The 8,939-nt window shown below is 51.2% G+C and overlaps 1 long non-coding RNA gene across 1 annotated transcript; it reads left to right on the top strand.

Moving 5' to 3' along the window:
* The first annotated feature begins 1,900 nt into the window (after window positions 1–1,900).
* On the top strand, window positions 1,901–7,036 carry LOC149125019 (uncharacterized). Its single transcript, XR_016212548.1, has 5 exons — window positions 1,901–2,125; window positions 3,334–3,489; window positions 5,758–5,908; window positions 6,310–6,486; window positions 6,600–7,036. It is a non-coding gene; the product is annotated as an uncharacterized LOC149125019 (long non-coding RNA).
* The last annotated feature ends 1,903 nt before the right edge of the window (window positions 7,037–8,939 follow it).

The raw sequence follows: 8,939 nt of genomic DNA, 5'->3' as shown, positions 1-8,939 counted from the left end.
CTCAGTTTCTCCTTTTCTCTACTTTGTAAGGTTGCTCATTGAGCTACGCAAATTTTTAAGCACTGTATAGCTACTTTTGATTAGGTCACATTAGGACGTGTGTACTGTGCCATCAGAAATCTCAGCCAAAGTTGTTTTTTGTTTTCTTTGCTCTTTAAACAATACCCAAGACTTGGACATATGCTGTCTAGCCATTCCTTTCTGGATCACCTGGGATGGTCTTATCACTCTGCAGATTCCATACACCTTTAGCTTGTTTATCTAGAGTGCGCAGATCCTTGAGAATTTCTGCTGGCCCTGTGGGTGGACAATGTCCCTGCCGGTCTGAGCAGTGGTCAGCACAGGGATCTCTCCAGGTAGAGACGGGCAACAGTGAACAAGATAGACCAAAGTAGAAGGCACCCATGGACCAGATGCATCAGAGACAATACGGGAGGAAAGCAGGGTCCTGAAAATAGAAATCACATCAAAAAACAGATGACGAGCTGATAATGCCTTGAGGCCTTTGTTCAGGAACACTCTGGCACTTTATAAAGGGAAAATGACAGTGCTTTATTCTCTCGTGAAGTGTGTGTGAGTCGGTTTTTCCTCAAGAGTTTGTCCCACAGAAGGCCTTGTGGGTTGTGGCTAGCGCCATTTTCCATTTTTATCTAGATTTGTTCTTTAACACAGTGTTATTCTTTCCCGAGGATTGCTGTATCATCACATTAACAATAAGATAAACAAACTTGACAAAACTGCGCGGAAAACAATAAATGTGGTAATTGCATATTCTTGTCCTAGGTATTTCCTTTTTGTTCTCAATTAAAAAGCAGTCCTAGCAGTTGTGTATGCTGTATCATTTGTTCACCTTAAATAAATACTTTTGAGTCTAAAAATACAGCAGAAATAAAACTTTCTGAAAAAAATAAAAAGCTGAAACTTAGTATCACATCAAAAATAAGAAATGGATTTCAGAGGATTGGGATGCTTTTCAAGGGGTTGAGATTGCCTGCTAAGCCAACTCCATTATAACCTGGTGGGGTTATAATGGTGGGGATAGAGTATATCCTAGGGTCTACAGTAAGCAGCAAGCCCTGGACCTCTAGCTCAATGCTATAAACACTCATTCAGTTACCGTAGATTTGTTTACACTTACCAATATGAGTTGACTACACTCATTGGCAGCTATTCTATGAAAACACAAAATTCCAATACTGTTAAATACTAATTCATTTTGAGTCACTGTACTTGGATTAAACACATGATCTTAAGTGCGCCCATCAGTGAAAACTTGTGAGTCCTCCAAGGAAGAGAGTTGGCGCAGACGAGTTAGTCACTTCTAGGGCCGTGGACTCAGCCACACACTTCTGCTCACAGGTAAGCTGTCCCGAGACTGACCAGGGAAAGAAGCTTCAGGAAGAAGCAAAGGGAGCTGACCAATTTGTCATTCATACCTGACCCATGGCTAGCCTGGCTCTGTCCCTTCCGGCCACCAAATCCACTTCCACCAACCCACCTGGCTCTGTCCCTTCAGGTCACCATAACCTGTTTCCACCACCTACCTACTGGAGTTTTTAGCAACAGGCTTCTAACCTCGAGGCTAAGAGATCTGACACAGCTGCCATGACAGCTGAAACCAGCCCATCACAGCAGACACACTCATCAAAATGCACTGTCCATTTTATACCTGGGCCAAGTGCCAGCACTGTCTCTGGAGGAGGTGTGGGGAGGGAGGCAGGGCCCTACAATGAACCTCCTTTAATTTAAAAAAAAATGATTTGAGAGTGAGAGCAAGAGGTAAGAGCGAGCACTCCAAGGTACCAGTTCACTCTCCAAAGGCAGGTGTCTCAACTTCTAGGCAGAACACCTGCTCCCTCAGCCCTTTTTGAAAACAAAGGTTAGGGTTTTTATTAAGTCAGTGCTGCTGGGCGATGCTGGCTGAATGTTTCCCCCTAGATCTGTTGCAGGTGGGGTCTTCAGGTGAGGTGCAAGATCGTGGACGTGTATGGAAGCAACAGAGCTGACCAGGTGAGGGGGCAGGACGCTGTCAGCCACACTGTGGTTGATGGAAACTTCGCGGCTCCTCTGAGTGTTGCAGTATCAGCCATCTGCACACCATCTATATCTCAAAGAGACGGAAATGGTTTGTATGCTTTGAATGTCACACGGGTTTTCTGGGGGTCAAGAATCGAGAGACGGCTTCGCTGCATGATTTTGACCTGGAGTTTCTCCAGAGTCCGAGATCTTATCCAGGGCTGCAGCAGCTGACGGCTGGACTGGCATTGCAGGGTCTGCTTGCTGGATGGCCCAAGGAAGGCAGGAAGCCTAGGTTCTGTGTTCATGGAACTCTCCCCAGAGCTGCTTGAGGGTTCTCTTGATGTGGTACCCAGGAGCCAAGGGACTCAGGGAGCCTCTTGGAGGCTGGCTAACTACAGCTGCCTGCTGGCCCTGCTGTGGCCCAGTGCCTGAACTCCCAGGAGCCGCACAGATCTGATGCTTATGGAAACGACTGAGTACCCTTCTAGAGAATGGTGGGTGGCTCCTGACCCCCTACCTGTCTCAGTGCTATGCCCCAGGGGCCACACCTCTGCCCAGGAGGATAGCAGTGTACACGTGGGGAGCACTTAAGAACCACTGGTTAGCCAGGCACACACCATGGCTTCCACTGCAACTTTAAAGCCACGTCTACCCTGAGAGAACCTTCCAGGTGGAAGGCTGCTCTAAAATGGGCATCGGCTGGGGCAAGAGAGTTAGCCAACCTATGCCTGTGTCTGAGTTACACCTGGGAGGCTCCTGGGAGCAGGTGGCCTCGCTGGACTCCTGTGCTTTTCCTGGAGGCTAATTGTTAACAGTCGCTGGGTTCACCTTTGCGAGGTGTCAGCGGAAATTCTACGGAACATCCAATATGTTCCGGGAGATAACCTCATTTCACCTGTATAATTTAAATGTATACATTTACTGAAAGAGTAAGTCTCTGCCAAGCAGTTTATACCCGGCCCCTCCAAAAGTCTCTCCCAGGAACCGGTGAAGCGGGTCTCACGTGCCCCCGCCCCGCTCTACAGAGTGAACTGATCGATGGCTAGGGAGGCCGGGGGCTCACCCACTTCCTACGGAGAGAATGTGGGAGCCGGGGGCAGGGGGACCCGCTGGGTGCTCTCTCAGGGAGGGTTCTCGGGTGGAGAAGCGGCAACAACCTCCCGACGGTGTGTGCAGAGAGGGGAGGAGGAGGGCCTCACGCGGCCCCTGGCAGGAGGCAGGGGACTGGACAGGGGTCACAGGGGGACAGCTGGGGTCTCCAGTTCGGAGCCACCGTTCTGGCGACCATCCCCTGGCCCTTCTTTCCTGCTCTAGGCGACAGGGATGCCAGATGTGTCGCCTGGGCTGCAAATTGCCACCCCTCTCCTCCTCCAAGGAGAGCTGGGTTGTTAATAATAATAGTTACTCTACGCCGGGTCTCCTGCTAAGTTAAGCACCACTTAGGAAAAATCCTCACAGCCTTCTGAGGAGGTAAGCACTACTGCCCGCCTTGGCCAGCCGCGAGCTGGAGGGGTTTAGAAACACCCTCAAGGTCACCAAGCCTCAGCCCGCCAACCCGGGCCTCTGACGTGAGGGCCAGCTGCCTCTTAACAGACAGTGCTGGGGGTGGTAGGAGCCCGAGGCCCGCACAGGCCCACATGGACGACGGCGCAGCCTCCTTCCCATAGGGGGGCTCGCGCGCAGGTGACGCCCGCCAGGCCCTGGCCCCAGCTCGGGGAGCCTCGAGGTCTGGAGCTTGGCCCACTCGGGAGCTGGCCTGTGGGCAAGACACGAATGTGGCGCGGGCCTGGGCTCTCCAACGCCTGGAGTCTGTCATGGGCAATCCGGGGCGCCGGGGCCGAGAAGGGAGAAGCGGGGCGGGAACGCGGGGCTGGCTTTGTGTGGTGGGACTTAGCTCCCTCACCGCCCTTGCCCGCTTTCTTCCCCGGTGCCCGAAGTCCCCGCGGAGCACCCAGCAATTAGCGCGCGCGGAGGAGGCGGGAGGCGGTGCGGGGGCGGCCTGCGCTCCCGCCTGAGCTGCCTTCGTGCGCCACCTACCGGCTGCGGGCGGCCGCTGCGGCGCCCCCGGAGCTGTTCCCGGGCAGAGCCTGTCTCCGCGGACAATAGACAATGGTTGGTTTTTTTTTTTTTTTTTTTTTTTTGAACAATGATTTATTTTAGGGGGTGGGGATAAGGAGGAGGGAGAGAGGAAGGGAGGAAGCAGCAGTGTGTTTGTCATCGCTTTAGAAAAAAAAAAAATCCCTGTTCTATCATTGTTTCTGCATATCCATTATATTGAGGACAAAAGAATCCCGTTCTGGAACAACAAAGCCAAAGGAAATGTTTTCTGCGGCTGACATTTAATTGTGCGCACGAGGTGCTGCGTTATCACAGAGAGAGATGGTGGCGCGGAAGAGGGCACGGCGTTGCTTTGGCAGCCTGCGAGCTGTCTTGTGTGTGCCCCATTTTACACCGCCTCGTCCGTCTGCACTCACGTTGTGCACAAGTCTGCCTCTCTGCCGGCTTCCCCAGCCCGCCGAAAGCAAGCGTTCCTTGCGGATTATTTTCCGTGCCATCCCCAAGGTCTGGTCTTCCACAGCTAACCGGGGGATAATCGCATTTTGCTTCCCCACCTCCCTACATTCTGCATTAAAAGGATCCTAATTTTGAGAAGCTGTTAGGGACCTTGGAGGACGCTTACTCCAAGCCCACAGTGTTTCACAGATGAAAGAGGTAGGAACTCTTGTGTCCTAATCCCTGGGCCCTAGACCCTGCTGTGGATGGCCTGACGCCCAGCACTCCCTGGCTAGCTCACGGCCATGGCCTTTCCTGGCAGGGCATAGCTCCACACACGGGGAGGGTTGCCTTGTGTGAAGATGGACAGGAGACGGAGGCAGGAGCTTCCTGGCTGGCTGGGAATGGGGGTCACTCCACTTTCCACCCCATCTCAACTCTGCAGCCAAGGACACAGCCACGTGGATGTCCTCCTCACTCATTTGTCTCATTATCTTGCTAGGATGAGTTCACCTGAGAAAACTATTGCAATGATCCACAACTATCCCAAAAGCGTTCTTCCCGGGATGGAGGGCACGTGCTCCCCTCTGACCCCAGTTAACCTGGCCACGGGAGGCAGAAGAAGGAGTGAGTGTCTTCCATCTTTGGAAGCCATGCCCAGTGGTCTCTTGGCAAAGGTGGTTTGCCCTTGGGAATTGACTGATAGCATTCCTTCTAAGTCTCCCGAGAAATCCTTGGAGGAGAGGCAGACAGCTGATTGTGCGGTAGAACAGAAACGTTTTTCTCACGCCACCTTCCAAAGCATGCTACCAGAGACGGCACTGCACGCTACACTCTCTCCCTGTGTCACACGGAGACAGAATTTTCGAGTCTTAGAAGAGAAGCTCAGTAAATATCTTTGCACATCCCAAAGAAGTCAACCTGTCATAGCAGCCTGCTTGTTTTAAAAGTTGTTCAGTCTGTTGAAAGCAAATAGACCAATCTCCCAGTCTGCAGACAACTAGACAACAAGCAGAGGAGATTTCAAAACAAAAGGCCAGAACACTCCCAAACTCCCTTTAAACTGGCTCCTCAAAGCAAAGAGGAGAAGAAAACACACTTGGATTGTGAGCCGTGTAAAACCTGTCTGTTGGGTTTTGGCACTTTAAGAGCAGTTGTGCAGGGGGCCATGCGAAGTGTTCACAGGGAGCTTAGATCTCAAAATCTTGCAGTTTTCCTTTGTTTGGTCCTTTCTTCCCCTCCCAGGCTCTGATTCATCCTGTCTGCGAGAAGACCCACAGTTCAATGGCTCTCTAAGGTGACAAGCACACACAAACGCCTTCCCTGGAGGATTCTGTGAGATCAAAGGAAATAATGTATGTGTGAGGCTTTGGAAAGCCTAGGCTACTGCTCAGAGGTGAGCAATTATGCCCATGAATCGGAAAGTTTGAAAGTAGTGGAGGCATGAATTGGGGCCAGTGCTGTAACAGTTCTGTGATGTTGTGATTCGGCCCATTTTTCAGGTAGGAACTTAAAGCTGCCCAGCCAGGGGAAAGCTGACTGTGAATTTGAGACTATCTGAGTCTCATCTGCAAGGGTGCCCTCACATCCTGTTAGAATCTGGCAAAAGCTAGGATTCTGGTAACTCATGGCCTCCCCAATGTCCTTATTTGGTAGTGTGCAACTAAAAATGATCATTTTCAGATTTAGATTTTCTCAAACCGTGATGCAAGTAGCTATTTTTACTTTTGCTTCAGTCACCATTCTCTGTAGTAGAAAGTGTATTTAGAGTTGTAAAAACTGTTTCTCGGTTTGCAGCCTACGTTTAAATATGGAATACAGCAACTAAAGCGCTCTCTCGGTGAGATCCAGGAGTCACGATACTTAAATCCAGCACTTCCTTTGCTAACACTTAACCTGAAGTACTTCCCGAGAGTTTTCCTAGTGCCTGTGTGCACAGCGCCTCCCTTTAAGGACATGCCAAGTGATCTGAAGGTATTCTGTAACTAATTCTATTAGTCTGTAATAGAGAACGATGCGTCCATTGAGATGATACTCCACTCACAGAAACCGAAACCTAACCTGGTCCACTGGTTTCCATGCTACAGGCCTGTGGAGTGTGCGTCACCCTGTCCTTGGCTCCATAAGAAGACACGATAATGTCACCAAGTGTGATGGTGCAGATGCCACCAATGCCTGTGTCCTCTCCAAACCAAGCCTGCCATCAAGCTTCTGCAGTGGTCAGGACCCGAGTGTACCTCCTGCTTCCGCTCTGGCTGCTGGTGGAGGGGAGCTTTGGACCCACCCCTGCCTTAGCCCTGGGGATTTACATGGCCTGCAGCCCAGACCTGCTTCCCTGAGCTGGGCCTGACTTCCTGTGAGCAGACCTTCAAATGCCAGTGTTGATGATGTCCCTTCCAGGATAACCAGTGGCGTCTGGCCAGCTGCAGGAATGATTTCCAGTTGGTTTCAGTTAACGTCATGGTCTGGTCTCTGTTCCCTCACTCTGTGGTAAAACCAACTGTGGCTCTTTGGGGGCTAAATGTCACTCACTTACTGCAAGTCTGTGGTTATTCAAACAAAATTTTCATTTTTTTAAGAAGATTTTATTTATTTATTTGAAAGGCTGAGTTAGAGGGAGAAATGGAGAGAGAGAGAGAGAGAGAGAGAGAGAGAGAGAGAATCTTCCATCTACTGATTATTCCCCAGTTGGCTGCAATGACTGGGGCTGGGTCTTGCTGAAGTCAGGAGCCTAGAACTCCATCTGGGTCTCCCACATGAGTGGTAGGGCCTATGTACTTCCCAGGCATATTAGCAGGGGGCTGGATCAGAAGTGGAGCAGCTGGGACTCCAGCTAGAACTCATAGGGATGCCAGCATCCCAGGTGGTGACTTAACCTGCTGGGCCACAATGCCGGCCTGGAAGCTTGCATTTATGAGGCTTTGTGGTGGTTGGTGAAAGACCTTTGGCTTGGCCTCCTTGGCCCTCCTAAACTGTCCTAGATGCTCTTTCATGTTCCAGGTTTTGTGCTGAACCGGAAGACTCAGATCCAGAATCTGACACCAAACCCTGATGCAATGTGGAACCTACCGTCTGAGCAGGTGCGGGGAGACAGGACATAGCATTGCTCGCTAGGCCACTGGGTGTCTTCTCTCTGCCTAAAGCCACCTGCCCTCAGTCAGTGGCTTGGGTGGGGACTCTCCTCAGAGGGGGATTGGACACGTGGCTGCTTGCTCCCCTCCCCCACCCTCAAGCACTACCATCTTCTCTGTGCGCTCTGCCCCTATAAATTCTTGCGCTGCAGGAAATGCCCAGTGGAAATGCAAAATAATCATGTCATCTCTCACACATTTATGGTATTTTGGCAATGTTTCTAATAGCCACTAAGGGACAAGAGTTTATCTTTCCATCTTCCATCTCATAAATCTCTTCCTTTTTTTTTCATCGGGAGTGTAAATTGTGCTTAGTCCAATAACAAGGTTAAAATTATAGTGCTTTTCATCATTACGGAGCTGCTGTTGTCTGTGATGGGGACAATGGCTACCTCTGGAGCTTAGCAAATTAATTTTTTTCGCCTGTGCTGCATCAGTGTGTGTCTGCTGGAAGGTGAGGGAAAGGCTGTTTGCTGAGCTGTGCTTAGGCTTGGTTCTAGACGTCGGATTGTGAGTGTGCAGGTTTGCAGCAGAGGCGCCTGGCTCTGAGGAGAGCCCTATGCCTTTGTTCCTCCTCCGAAATTCTTTCTCAGACTCCAAGATGGGGGAGAGTCGTCTCAGATGCCTGGCAGCGCTGTGCAGTCCAGGCTGTGTGAATACAGGTGGGTCAGTGATTGAACCTTCCAGTCTCAGTCTCCTCTTTAGGAGATCGTAGACCCTCTGTAGTCCGTCGTGGGGATTGAAAGCGATAGGATGTGCAGAGAGCATCAACCGGCCGGGAGCCTGGCACTTGCCTAGTACTAGTAAGTACCAGCGGGCGTCGTGGTCACTGGCGTTTCTGTTTCCCTCCTTCCACGTGGCAGGCTGCTGTTCCCGCAGACCCAACAGCTGCCTGAGGAATCCATGTGCAGTGTTGTTTCCACACCTCTGACTCCTCATATCAGCCTCTGCCCCCTGGGCAAGGTCAAGGTCCTGGCATAACTGGTGATGAGCTTGCAGAAACTCCAGGTGGAGATGGGGGTCCTCTCACTCACTGCCCTGACACTCACCCTGCCTCGCCCACCCCACAGACAGGTCTGCTGCCCGTGCTGTTTGTTGGGGGTCTGTTCTCTACCCTCTGCCCAGCCCTGAGCTCCACCGGTCCTCCTCTGTGCCCACACAGCTCCTGAAAGCCCAGACGCAGTTGTGGAAATTGATTCCTACGTTTGAGCTGCCCTGAGGCATTTACTGATAAGTTGCTTTCCCCCAGCTTTTGCTCCTAACTAAGGTTTCATCTTGACTCTGTTTTCCAGAAGT

This window comes from Oryctolagus cuniculus, chromosome 8 (assembly GCF_051225735.1).
Source record: "Oryctolagus cuniculus isolate XC-2025 breed Fujian yellow rabbit chromosome 8, ASM5122573v1, whole genome shotgun sequence".
Taxonomy (NCBI): domain Eukaryota; kingdom Metazoa; phylum Chordata; class Mammalia; order Lagomorpha; family Leporidae; genus Oryctolagus; species Oryctolagus cuniculus.
This window is presented reverse-complemented; position numbering and strand designations above follow the sequence as displayed.